This window comes from Hordeum vulgare, chromosome 1H, assembly GCF_904849725.1.
Source record: "Hordeum vulgare subsp. vulgare chromosome 1H, MorexV3_pseudomolecules_assembly, whole genome shotgun sequence".
NCBI lineage: Eukaryota > Viridiplantae > Streptophyta > Magnoliopsida > Poales > Poaceae > Hordeum > Hordeum vulgare.
In genome coordinates this window covers 328937814-328952717 of record NC_058518.1, presented here as the reverse complement: position 1 = coordinate 328952717, position 14904 = coordinate 328937814, and the positions used below count along the sequence as shown (strand labels likewise).

Below are 14904 nucleotides of genomic sequence, written 5' to 3'. Positions count from 1 at the left end.
AAAGTTCTGCACTTATTCTAGAATTAATATAAATCAGAAATATAGTTACTGGATCAGCATGACATCAGCAGGTCCAACTCGCCGTTGAAAGTCAAACCTGACCAGTTGGACCCACTCGTCAGTGACTCTGGCCAGATTATAATTAAATTTAAAGTTAATTAGTTATTTAATAGGGGTTGGCCCACATGTCAGTGGCTATTTAGGGATTTAGTTAACTATTTATTTTTATTAGTCTAAACTTAATTAGCCAGGGGGCTGGCCCCACTTGCCAGTGACTCTGGGGAGTCAACCCCACCGGCGATGGGGTCAAACCCACGGGCGATGAGGCTCCGGCGACCATAGAGATGGCGGAGGGCATCGGGTTTTCATTTCTAGCAACCAAAAGGACGGCGGAGTGGCTCAAATGATCGGCCACTCGATCGCGAGCAAGATGGAGCAAACCTCGGGGACTGGGGTGACCGGAATCGATGCCGACGACGAGCTCGGCGGCTACCAGAGCTCGGCCATCGTCAAGGTCATCGAAACCGAGTGCAATCCGTGAAGGGTTGGGCTCCTAGAACATCTACGCGACGAGCTCGAGCTGATGGAGGCCTCAGATGGACCAGCAGATCACCGTAGGGTCACCAGCGACGAGCTACAGCGGCAGACCTCGTCGGGCTCCTGTGAAATTGGGGCTTAGAGCTCGGGATCGAGGGGGAAAACAAGGGGGAAAGCACCCTGAGCTCACAGGGAGTGCAGCGACGTCGAAAGCGGGCTCGGGGATGGCCTGGAGAGGGAGAACGGCAGCGGTGAACGTCGGCGATCTAAGGAAGAAGATGACGGTGTTGGGGCAATCCAGGGCTTGAGAGCTTGCATGGCTTGCTGGATAGCTTCAGGGAGTCATGGTGAGTCTTCTGCGCGGCTCGGAGGAGAGAGAGGGGCTGGAGCGACGGCGAGCTCGAGCACAGCTCGGGCTCTAATGGCGGCCGAGAGGGAGAGGGAGGAGAGCGCGAGTGGGGAGATGATGAGAACGGGAATGGGTTCCGAGGAGGCTTATCTCCCTTGCCAGCGCGATGGAGGGGCCAGGCAGGCATGCAGGTGCGTGGCCTCGCCAGAACGAGCGGCGGCCACCTCATGCTGCTCGCTCGCATGAGGAAGACGACAAGAGGGGGAGCTGGGCTGAGCCTGAGCGACAGGTAACTCCTTTCCACTTTTTTTCATTTCTATTTCTATTTTAAACTTTCTGACATTTGTTTCATTTTCTTTTTGGCTCCAGACTAATTCTAAATAGAGGAAACAAAGTTGGGGTGTTATTTGAAATATTTCCAAACCCTCATAAAGTTTTCAACATTTATGAAACTCTGAAATATTTAAAAATCACATGTTTGGGTGATTTCAGTAGCTTTTATGAATGAAATAAAATGCTAATAGTAGATTTAAAAATAAATCCACCCCTGAATTGTGGTTTCCAATATTTATCAAAAATGATGGACTTCTAGGAAGGCCATTTTGGGTTCATTGATTTGCCACCACTTGAATTGTTTTGAATAGGAAGTTGCTAGGGATTTTCTTTTGATTTCCATTTTCATTTTTAATGCAAGAAATAAAATATGAGCACAATCTTGCTATTCATGAAAGGGGTAGCTAGGGATGTGACTATCTCACTTACTTTACTTTGAAGTTCTTATATGTGTGTTAGCATGTCACCACAGAAATTATTGTGCTATCATTTATCTACAAGAGGACGAGAAGAAATTAAGCTTGGAGATGTTGATACGTCTTAAACGTATCTATAATTTCTGCTTGTTCCATGATCTTTTGGTGAAATTGTTATATGTTTTGCTATATTTTTATATCATTTTACACATATTTGGACTAACTTACTAACTCAGTGCACCCAGTGCTAGTTTTTGTCTGTTTATGTCTATTTTGCACTGGCTTTTACTCAATTTTCCGAAGCCCAAAAAAATCCAGAAAAAATATATAAAAAATCAGCGAAAAATAAGCTTACAGATCATCGAAGGAGGGCTAGAGGGGGGCCAAGGGCCTCCTAGGCGGCCTGTTGGCGCAGTTAGGCCCTACGCTGCGCCAGGAGGTCGCCTGGGTGGGTCCCACCTCCTCCGATGCCCTCCTTTGGCCAAGATTTAGAGTCTCGAGAGGAAACCCTCACAGACTTTCTGGAATCGCGTATTTCTCCATCGCTCCGCTGCCGCTGCGCTTCCGAGATCAGGAGCGTCAGGAGACCTCTTCTCGGCACCCTGTCGTAGGGATGATTGACCTCGGGAGCTTCTCCACTGCCATGGACGCCTCCCGGATGTGTCGTGAGTAGTTCCCCTTGGACCATGAGTCCATGACCTCTAGCTATGTGATGTCTTCTCTCCAATCTTGTGCTTCAATGGTTAGTCCTTGTGGGCTGCCCTACATGATCAAGGCATCTATGTAATTCTCTTGCTATTGCTATGCTCAGTTTGTTGGGATCCGATGGATTATGAGATTATGTTCAGATTTTTATGAGTTATATATTTGATTATCCTTTTATATTATGTTCCTTAGTGATTCATGCATGTTCTCCATTGCTTTTTATTGCTTTGGCCAAGTAGTAGATCGTAACTCCAAGAGGGAGCATTATGCATGAATTTGGGTTCAGGCCCCTCGATGTCTAGCTTGAGTGATAGAAACATGAGACTAGGGGGTGTGCTTGTTGCCACCAGGGAGAAAACATTGGTGCTCACGGTTGAAAGGATTGTTTACCTTACGCATAGTTCGTTAATGCAGTTGTTTGTTGCTTTGAGTTTACACTTTGGGTGGGGCTCGCAACTTAATACCATAGAGATGTTCTGGATAGATATCTCATGGTGGATTATTAGTAAGTAGATGCTGATGAACAAACGGTGTACTTGTCTTGGCGTACTGCCCATTACTATTGAACCTCTAACTATCAAGGAGCATAATTAGCATTGCGGTGCAATCATAATTATGTCAATTGCCCAACTGTGATTTGTTTACCCTAGCATAGTTGTTTATTGTCTTTTGGGAGAGAGACAGCACTAGTGAAAGTCATGTGACTCTGGTCCATATCACCATCATTGTTTACACCTCCATCATTTACCACTTTCATTTACTTTTCATTGCAATCACTATTACCTTCCCGCTTGTGTTTTGATCCTTTGCAAACTACAAGTCCGGAGAGATTGACAACCTCTCTATACTCGTTGGGATCAAAGTTATTTGTTGTGAGTGCAGGTCCACGTCTTCTGCTAGCGCCAGGGTGGAAGGCACCTACTTGAGCCTAGGAGTCATCATGGTTCGTTAAACCTTACAGTCTTCGTGTAAGGGAAATTTTGATGCTGACTACATCTCCACCTTCCACTTGGGGTAACCAACGAGGGGCGAGAAGTGTATCCATCAACTCGTCATCAGTGGTTTGCTAGGTGGTGGAAAGGTGAGAGGTTTTCATGGCAATGTTGGGAGGCTGACACTAAAAAGGTGGTAGGCAGCGAGATATAGCGAAAGAAACGAGACAACTAGAATGGCAATGATAGTAATGGTATCTAGGGAAATTATCATCTTGCCTATGATCCCGCTTGGAAGAAAAACGAATCTGTGAAGCAGACGAACCAACATAGTCGAACGGATCCTTACACTCCGAAGTGGTTCGAAACTCTAATGAGAAGAAGCTAACCGGAAACAAGAATCACACACGATATTCACCACGACACACGCACGACATGATGCACAATCAAATATCATGCATGCCCATTTCAATTATGCAAGGCATGGCATGGCAATTCACAACAATCAAACACTACACATTAAGTGAAGCTCAATATGCAAAGAGTTGCATATTGACGAAACTCCACATACAATTATTTAGTTCACTCCCTTTTAGGTACATGGCATATTAAAATGTTGTTAACATGGCAAGAGGTGAAGCATGTGATTGTACACGTTATTCTAGTCAGTTTACATAAGTAGAACATTTGAACGGAGCTACGATTAAAAGATACGTGCAACACAAGATATTATGCCATGAATGCAACATCCATGAAATTTTCTAAAAACATTGGCAAGAAGGATATGAAGCATGTGTCGCCATGGCGAAAGAAAGGGAACCATAGCGGTAAAACAAAAACGATGACATGCCAACATTTCGGTCCCGATAACTCGATGAGATACCGGTGCAAACGAATTGGGGGCGTGTGCATGTCATGCAAGGAATGATGGGGTGATCCCGGTTACCGGGTTCCCATGTATCGGTGGCGCGGCAAAAGAGGGACAACGTGCAACGAGCAATCATATATGGTGCAAACATACGGTTCATATCATACATCACATGCTGGTCCACGGGTGATCTTCTCGGTGGTTATACCTTCGAAGCGTGCAATTCAGAGCGGATCGAGTCATTGCGGTGTAGATGTACATGGGTCATTGTGGACGACGTGGAAGTAGTCGTTCCCGCGAAGGTAGTTGAAGTAGTGGTACACGGGTCTTCGATGACGGTAGTCATGCACGCTCCGTAGATGTTCGAGGTCGTTGAGGACATCATGGAAGTAGTGGTACACGGCTCTCTTATCGGTTCCACGGTGACAGTAGTCATACACGGTTGGAGAGGAACTTCGCGATTCCTGGGTCTTTGATAGTAGGTGTGGCACTTGCACACTCAGGCTTGGCAATAAGGGGCTTGATATGAACCAAACGAAATGACACAAAAGCCTACGGGCATCGGTATCCAACCGGACAAAATATTTGGCTGCATCTGAAGGTCGTGGGTTTCGCGGATGGGGTGCTCGTGGCAGCAGCAAGGCAGAGCAAAGGGGCTCCCTAAAGCCATGGAGTTGTCTAGCAGCGGGATGCTGGTGTCGGGATTGGAAAATAGCTCAGGTAGCCATGGGGTTCCTGCGAACAGCATGGAGAGAGATGGTCGACGAGGCCGGGTCTACATCGTGCGTAGGCCGAGCAAAGCGGGCTAGCAGCAACTCGTAGAGCTAGGGGCGAGGCCATGGACAGCGCTCGGGATGCGGAGTTGCATCAGAGCAGGGGTGCACCCACGGCAAGGAGGAGGGTCTTGAGGCGAGCTCTTGGTGGACGGCGGGGCAGCGGGAGGCGCTACGGGGAGGAGCAGGGATCCGCGAGGCTCGTGGCGAGATGGAGGCGAGATCCGGGCTGCGGGATGGGGTGCGAGGCGCAGTAGGTCACCAGGGTTGGTTGGCAAGGCGGAGCGGCAACGGTGTTAGCCAGCCAAAGCAGTAGAGCAGATGAGCTTGGGAGGTAGGGCATGCAGGGAGAGGAGCGGCATCGGCCGGAGCTGGCAGCGCTGGAGGCGGGGGCGATGTGGGGCGGCTCGCTGGTGCTCCGGTGCGGCGGGCGCCTCACGGGCTATGGCAGTAGCACTCTGGTGGCTGCGGGGTGAGGAGCAGGGGAGCTCGGGCTGGCTCATGGGCTAGAGGAAGGAGGAGACGGCTGCGGTTGGCCCGATGGGGAAAACTAGGTGGGGTGGCGGCTGATACGTCTCCAACGTATCTATAATTTTTCACTGTTCGATGCTGATATATTATCATTCTAGGATACTTTTGGGGCATTTATATACCAATTTATAATATTTTTTAGCACTAACCTATTGACCCAGTGCCGAGTGCTAGTTCCTATTTTCTGCGTGTTTTTTTTGCTGTGCGGGTTTACCCTACCAAACGAAGTCCAAATGCCACGAAACTTTAATATCATTTTTTCTGGACGATATGAATACCTTCAAGCATCGAAAGTGGACAAGAGGCCGCATGAGGGAGGCACAAGCCAACAGGGCGCAGCCCAGGGCTTCGTCGTGCCCTAATGGCTTGTGGCCCCCTGGATGCCTCCCGACGTCCCTCGCTGGCCTATAAATTCACAAATATTCCGAAAACCCTAAGAGCGTTCCTGAACCACTTTTTCCACCTCCGCAAGTCTCTGTTCCGACGGGAGGCCATCTAAACCTCCGTTCCGGCGATCTGTCGGAGGGGAGATCAATCACGAAGGGCCTCTACATCAACCTTGCTGCCATCACCATGATGTGTGAGTAGTTCACCACAGACCTATGGGTCCGTAGGTAGTACCTAGATGGCAATCTCTCTCTCTCTCTTATGATCTTCAAAAACATGTTCATGGTATCTTTGCTTTGATCTATCCGATGTAATCACTATGTATGGTGTGTTTGTTGGGATCTAATGAATTGTGGGTTTATGTTCAGATTATTCATGAAAACTATTTGAGTCACCTCTGATTATCATGATTCTTAATTGCATGATCGTCATAGCTTCGTAATGCTCTCCGGTCTATTGAGATAGTTTGCCCGACTAGATTAATATTTCTTCAGTGGGAGTGGTGCGTTGTAGTAGGTTCAACCTGGCGAATTTCCATATCCTAGTGACAGAAGGGGACAAGATGCGTCTTTGTGTTTCTGCTACTAATGATAAAACGATGGGGTTTATTCAAATTAACTGAGTTAACTTTGTCTACATCATGTCATTGTTCTCCAAGCATTACTCTGTTTTTACTTAATACGTAGAGAGGCAAGCATAGAAGCGCTCTTGAAGTGGAGTAATAGTAATAGGTGCAGGTAGGATTCAGCCTATTTTCTTATGGATGTGATGCCTATATACACATGATCATTGCCGTGAAAATCGCATAATTATTGGATGTTCTATCAATTGCCCAATAATAATTTGTTTACCCACCATATGCCTTTGTCATGAGAGATGCCATAGGGAACACTACGGCCCCTGGGTCTATTCACTTATATATTTACAAACACTACTATTACCTTTGTGCCATTATTTGTGGTTTATTTTATTTTGCAATTTCAAATTATCAACAATTATCTACACACCTCATTTGCTTGCAAATAACGAGATCAAGGGGATTGACAACCCTCTCGCCCGCGTTGGGTGCAAGTTGTTTGTTTGTCTGCAGTCGCTGAAGACGGTTGAGGATTGGTAATCCTATCGGTTTGATCAACCTTGGTTTCATAACTAAGGGAAATACTTACCCTCATTGTGCTGTGATAACTCGTTCCTCTTCATGGAAGACCCAACGCAGATCACAGTCATCAGGAAGGATTTCTGGAGCCGTTGCCGGGGAATACCATCACCGACTATCAAGTACCTTCTCACAAATTTTCATTCACTTGTTCTTCTTTTTATTTTATGTTATATTTAGTTTGTCACATAAAAAATAAAAATACAAAAATATTTACCTTTGTTTGTTGCTAGTTTACTTCGTCGCTTGCTAGTTTACTTGTCATGCTTGTTGCTTTGCTTTTTCGGTCACCATGTCTCAAGATACTACTAGATTGTGTGACTTCTCAAATACTAATAATAATGATTTTATTAGTACTCCTATACCACCCACCACTAGTGTGGAGGCTTTTGATATTAATGTTGCATTGCTGAATCTTGTGATGAAAGATCAATTTTCGGGAAGTCCTAATGAGGATCCCGCTGCTCATCTTAATACCTTTGTTGAATTATGTGATATTCAAAATAAAAGGATAGGTATAATGATTTTGTGAAATTAAAATTATTTCCTTTTTTGCTAAGAGATAAAGCTAAAGCTTGGTTTTCATCTTTACCTCGTAATAGTATTGGAACGTGGGATAAGTGCAAGGATGCTTTCATTACCAAGTATTTTCCTCCTGCTAAGATCATCTCCCTTAGAAATCAAATAATGAATTTTGAACAGAAAGATCATGAGCACGTTGCACAAGCATGGGAGAGATTGAAATTAATGATAAGAAATTTCCCAACTCATGGTTTAAACTTGTGGACGATTATCCAAAATTTCTATGTTGGACTAAATTTTGTGTCTAGAAATCTTCTAGATTCTGCTGCATGTGGTACCTTCATGGATGTGACCTTAGTAGAGGTCACCAAACATCTGGACAATATTATGACAAATTATTCTCAATGGCATACCGGAAGAGCTCCAACTGGTAAGAAGATAAATTCTATTGAAGAAATTGCTACTTTGAGTGAAAAAGTAGATGCTCTTATTGTTGGAAATATGCCCTAGAGGCAATAATAAAATGGTTATTATCATATTCCTTGTTAATGATAATCATCTATTGTTCATGCTATAATTGTATTAACAGGAAACAGTAATACATGTGTGAATAAATAGATCACAATGTGTCCCTAGCAAGCCTCTAGTTGGCTGGCTCGTTGATCAATAGATGATCATGGTTTCCTGATCATGGACATTGGATGTCATTGATAACGGGATCACATCATTAGGAGAATGATGTGATGGACAAGACCCAATCCTAAGCATATCACTAGATCGTGTTGTTCGTATGCTAAAGCTTTTCTAATGTCAAGTGTCTTTTCCTTCGACCGTGAGATTGTGCAACTCCCGGATACCGTAGGAGTGCTTTGGGTGTATCAAACGTCACAACGTAACTGGGTGACTATAAAGGTGCACTACGGGTATCTCCGAAAGTGTCTGTTGGGTTGGTACGTATCGAGATCGGGATTTGTCACTCCGTGTGACGGAGAGGTACCTCTGGGCCCACTCGGTAGAACATCATTATGAGCTCAATGTGACTAAGGAGTTAGTCACAGGATGATGTGTTACGGAACGAGTAAAGAGACTTACCGGTAACGAGATTGAACAAGGTATGGGATACCGACGACCGAATCTCGGGCAAGTTCTATATCGACAGATAAAGGGAATTGCATACGGGATTGATTGAATCCTTGACATCGCGGTACATCCGATGAGATCATCGTGGAACATGTGGAAGCCCCCATGGGTATCCGGACCCCGCTGATGGTTATTGGCCGGAGAGGTGTCTCGGTCATGTCTCCATGCCTCCCGAACTCGTAGGTTCGATGATGCTAGGGTTATAGGGAATTGTTATACGAGGTTACCGAAGGTTGTTTAGAGTCCCGGATGAGATCCTGGACGTCATGAGGAGCTCCGGAATGGTCCACAGATAGAAATTGATATATAGGATGGATGGGTTTGGACGCCGGAAATGTTTCGTGCACCACCGGCAAAGTGTCGGGACCACCGGAAGGGTTCCGGAGGCCCACTGGGAGGAGCCACCAGCCCGAGGAGTCTACATGGGCCAAGTGTGAGAGGGAACCAGCCCCTGGGTGGGCTGGTGCGCCCCCCACACCCAGCCCAAGGCGCCTAGAGAGGGAAGGGGGGAAACCTTAAGTCAGGTGGGCCTAAGGCCCACCAGGGGTGCGCCAACCCCCCCCCCTCTCCCCTCCTGGCCGCCACCTCCAGTCCCACCTAGGGCTGCCGCACCCCTTAGGGGTGGGAACCCTAGGGGGTGATACATCTCCAACGTATCTATAATTTTTTATGGTTCCATGCTATTATCTTGTCAATTTGGATGTTTTATATGCATGAATATGCTATTTTATATCTTTTTTGGGACTAACATATTAATTTAGTGCCAAGTGCCAGTTTTCATTTCTTCCGTGTTTTTGACCCTTTTTCAGACGGAGTCCAAATGGAATAAAACTTTGCGATGATTTTTTTGGACCAAAAGAGACCCCCGAAGGTTTGGAAGAAGGCCACAAGAGCCATGAGGGAGTCACAAGCCCGGGAGGCACGACCCCCCCCCCTAGGCCGCACCTACCAGGCTTGTGACCTCATCGTGGGCCCAACCAACGTAATTCCAACGCCATAAATTCCTATAAATACAGAAACCCCTAAAAATAAACCTAGATCGGGAGTTCCGCCGCCGCATGCCTCTCTAGCCACCAAAAACCAATCTGGAGCCCGTCCCGGCACCCTGCCCGAGGGGGAATCCATCTCCAGTGGCCATCTTCATCATCCCGGCGATCTCCATGATGAGGAGGGAGTAGTTCTCCCTCGGGGCTGAGGGTATCTACGAGTAGCTATGTGTTTGATCTCTCTCTCTCGTGTTCTTGAGATGTCTTGATCTTGATGTACTGCGGGCTTTGCTACTATAGTTGGATCTTATGATGTTCTTCCCCCTCTCCCTTCTTGTAATGAATTGAGTTTCCCCTTTGAATTTATCTTATCGAATTGAGTCTTTGAGAACACTTGATGTATGTCTTGCACGTGTCTATCTATGGTGATCAACTTGCGGGTTTGTGACATTGGGAACCTATGCATATGGGTTGGCACACGTTTGGATATTCATGTGAGTACTCGATGTATGTTTTGGTGATCAACTTGCTGGTTTCGTGACATTGGAAACCTGTGCATATGGGTTGGCACACGTTTTTACTCTCCGGTAGAAACTTCGAGGCACTCTTTGAAGTTCTATGTGTTGGTTGAATAGATGATTCTGAGATTGTGTGATGCATATCGTATAATCATGCCCATGGATACTTGAGGTGACAATAGAGTATCTAGGTGACATTAGGGTCTTGGTTGATGTGTGTCTTAAGGTGTTATTCTAGTACGAACTCTATGATGGATCGAACGGAAAGAATAGCTTCGTGTTATTTTACTACGGACTCTTGAATAGATCGATCAGAAAGAATAACTTTGTGGTGGTTTCGTACCCGACAATAATCTCTTCGTTTGTTCTCCGCTATTAGTGACTTTGGAGTGACTCTTTTTTGCATGTTGAGGGCTAGTTATATGATCCAATTATGTTATCATTGTTGAGAGAACTTCACTAGTGAAAGTATGAACCCTAGGCCTTGTTTCCACGCATTGCAATACCGTTCGTGCTCACTTTTACTTTTAGTTACCTTGCTGTTTTTGTAATTTCAGATTACAAAAACCTATATCTACCATCCATATTGCACTTGTATGACCATCTCTTCGTCGAACTAGTGCACCTATACAACTTACCATTGTATTGGGTGTGTTTGGGACACAAGAGACTCTTTGTCATTTGGTTGCAGGGTTGCTTGAGAGAGACCATCTTCATCCTACGCCTCCCGCGGATTGATAAACCTTAGGTCACCCACTTGAGGGAAAATTGCTACTGTCCTACAAACCTCTGCACTTGGAGGCCCAACAACGTCTACAAGAAGAAGGTTGCGTAGTAGACATCAAGCTCTTTTCTGGCGTCGTTGCCGGGGAGGCTACGTAAGCGGCACTAACATCCCGCCAACGAGGCTCTTTTCTGGCGCCGTTGCCGGGGAGGTTAGCGCTTGAAGGTATATCTCTAGATCTTGCAATCGAATCTTTCATTTTCTTGTTTTTCACTAGTTTAGTCTATAAAATAAAACTACAAAAAAATGGAATTGAGGTTGCCTCATATGCTCCATCTTTTCAATGTCTTTCGTGAGCATGATGGGAAGGAAAATTGTGCTCAAGTGCTGAAACAAGAATTACATAGAATGCTTGGCATAGAATATGTGAATGATGAGCATGATTGCAATGTTGTTAGCATGAATTCTTTGAATACCCATGAAGCTAATGATATGCAAAGCCACAAGCTTGGGGATGCTATATTTGATGAATATGATCTTTTTAGTTCTTCCACTTTAAATGATCAAAAGCATGCCCCCTAACTATGATGATTATTGCGAGGATACTTATGCTATAAAGAAGAGGGATGATAAAACTTGTCATACTCTCAAGAACCCCTTTGCTAAACTTTGCTTTTTCATTGTGGACACAATTTGTAGTGCTCAAGTCTTTTACGATACTCCCACTACTATTCTTGAGAATATATTTGCTTATGTGGAGAGTAGTAAAATTCATATGCTTGTAGATCATGAAACGAAAGCCTTAGGTGCTGGTTATATTGTTGAATTCATTCATGATGCTACTGAAAACTACTATGAGATAGGATCATATGCTTCTACTTATTGCAATAGTATCAAGCTTCCTATCCATGTGTTGAAATTTTTGAAGCTATGCTTGTTTTGCCTTCCTATGCTAGTTGATTCTTGCTCCAACAAGTTGTTTGTTCACAAAATTCCTATGCATAGGAAGTGGGTTAGACTTAAATGTGCAATCCATATGCTCCATGATGCTCTCATTGTGCTTCAATCCTTATCTTTTATGTGAGCATCATTGAAATCATCATGCCTAGCTAAGGGCGTTAAACAAAAACGCTTGTTGGGAGGCAACCCAATGAATTTATTTTTGATTTTTTTCTTTCTATTTTGTTTTGTCCACACCATCATAATTCTGTTCTGATTGTGTTTTTTGTGTTTTAATTAGTGTTTGTGCCAAGTAAAGCCTTTATGATTAGTTTGGGTGATAGTTGTTTAATAATGCTGAAAAAGACAGAAACTTTCTGCTCACGAAATAATTTTATTTTATATCCAAAGAGAGATTTTGAGTTGATTATTTTTGCTTCTGATTGATATGCAAATTTCCCTAATTGTCATAAGTTTTGAGAATTTTTGGAGGTGCAGAAGTATGGATCTCATTCATATCATTACAGATTGTTCTGTTTTTGACAGATTCTGTTTTCAATGCATAGTTTGCTTGTTTTGGTGTTTCCATAGATTATTTTGAGTAATATAAATTGTGGAAATAGTAAGATACAGTAGGCATTGTGTGAAAATAATTATGAGTCCTGTTTTTACAGTACCAAGTGATTGATTTGCTCGTTATCATACTAACCCATCTCACAAAGTTCCGTTAAGTTTTGTGTTGTGAAGTTTTCAAGTTTTGGGTAGAGTTTCGATGGACTATAGAACAAGGAGCGGCAAGAGGCTAAGCTTGGGGATGCCCAGGGCATCCCAAGCCATATTCAAGGATACCAAAAAGCCTAAGCTTGGGGATGCCCCGGGAAGGCATCCCCTCTTTCGTCTTCAATCCATCGGTAACTTTACTTGGGGCTATATTTTTATTCACCACATGATATGTGTTTTGCTTGGAGCGTCATTTTATTTTGTTAGAATAAGGTACTTAGGATCTGAAATTCTTAGATGGGAGAGTCTCCACATAGCCAACTAGTTGTTCAACTACTCATTGTGCTTCACTTATATCTTTGAAGAGCATTGCAATAGTCTATTTTATAGAACTAGTTGAACTCTCGTGCTTCACTTAGATCATTTTGAGAGTCTTAAACAACATGGTACCTTGCTAAAGTTATCAATCTAGTCCTAATATGATAGGCATCCAAAGAGGATAAAAACCTTCAAATTCATGTGCATTGATTAGTAAGAGAAGTTTGATTCCTCTCAATTGGTTTTGAGATATGGATATGGTAATATTAGAGTTATGTTAGTAGGGTGTTGTGAATCTAGAAATACTTGTGTTGAAGTTAGTGATTCCCATAGCATGCACGTATGGTGAACCGCTATGTTAGGAAGTCGGAGCATAATTGATTTTTTGACTGTCATCCTTTGTGTGGCGGTCGGGATCGCGCGATGGTTAACACCTACCAACCCTTCCCCTAGGAGTATGCGTTTAGCACTTTGTTTCGGTTACTAATAAAAACTTTCGCAATAGGTATATGAGTTCTTCATGACTAATGTGATTCCATGGTATAGATGCACTTTTACCTTCCACCATTTCTAGCCTCTCTAGTACCGTGCAACTTTCGCCGGTGCACAAACCCACCATATACCTTCCTCAAAACAGCCACCATACCTACCTATTATGGCATTTTCATAGCCATTCCGAGATATATTTCCATGAAACTCCCACCGTTCCGTCTCATGACATGTGTCGTCACTTTAATATTGCCATTACATGATCGTGAGATAGCTAGCGAGATGTTTCAACGTCATACGCTAAGCTAGATCGTTGCTCATCCTGGTACACTGCCGGAGGCATTTCATATAGAGTCATCATTGCTCTAAGTATTGAGTTGTGAGTAAATAAAAGTGTGATGATCATCATTATTATAGCATTGTCCCATGTGAGGATATAAAAAAAGAGGCCAAAGATGCCCACCAAAAAAAGAGGCCAAAGAGCCCAAACAAAAAAAAGAGAAAAAGAGAGAAGGGACAATGCTACTATCTTTTTCCACACTTGTGCTTCAAAAAGCACCATGTTCTTCATGATAGAGAGTCTCTTGTTTTGACACTTCCATATACTAGTGGGAATTTTCATTATATAACTTGGCTTGTATATTCCAATGATGGGCTTCCTCAAAATTGCCCTAGGTCTTCGTGAGCAAGCAAGTTGGGTGCACACCCACTAGTTTTCCTTTTGAGCTTTCACACACTTATAGCTCTTGTGCATCCGTTGCATGGTAATCCCTACTCTTTCACATTGATATCTATTGATGGGCAGCTCCATAGCCCTTGATACGCCAAGTCAATGTGACCATCTCCTCCTTTTTTTATCTCACAACCTCCACCACACTCTATTCCACCTATAGTGCTATATCCATGGCTCACGCTCATGTATTGCGTGAGAGTTGAAAAAGGTTTGAGAAAGTAAGAGTACAAAAACAATTACTTGGCCAATACCGGGGTTGTGCATGATTTAAATTAGTTGTGTGGGGATGATGGGGCATAGCCAGACTATATGATTTTGTAGGGATAACTTTCTTTGGCCTTGTTATTTCGAAAGTTCATGATTAACTTGCTAGTTTGCTTGAAGTATTATTGTTTTCATGTCAATAGCAAACTATTGTATTGAATCTTACGGATTGAACATTCATGCCACAAGAAAGAAGTTACAAAGGACAAATATGTTAGGTAGCATTCCACATCAAAAATTCGGTCTTTATCACTTCCCTACTCGAGGACGAGCAGGAGTTAAGCTCGGGGATGCTTGATACGTCTCCAACGTATCTATAATTTTTATGGTTCCATGTTATTATCTTGTCAACTTTGGATGTTTCATATGCATGAATATGCTATTTTATATCTTTTTTGGGACTAACCTATTAACTCAGTGCCAAGTGCCAGCTTCTATTTTTTCTATGTTTTTGACCCTTTTTCACACGGAGTCCAAATGGAATAAAACTTTGCGATGATTTTTTTGGACCAAAAGAGACCCCCGAAGGTTTGGAAGAAGGCCAGAAGAGCCACAAGGGAGTCA

The 14904-nt window shown here is 43.8% G+C and overlaps 1 non-coding gene across 1 annotated transcript; it reads right to left on the bottom strand.

The window, feature by feature from the left end:
* Positions 1–7656: 7656 nt before the first annotated feature.
* Positions 7657–7763, bottom strand: LOC123422833. The gene has a single exon (XR_006620746.1). It is a non-coding gene; the product is annotated as a small nucleolar RNA R71 (small nucleolar RNA).
* Between the last annotated feature and the right edge of the window lie 7141 nt (positions 7764–14904).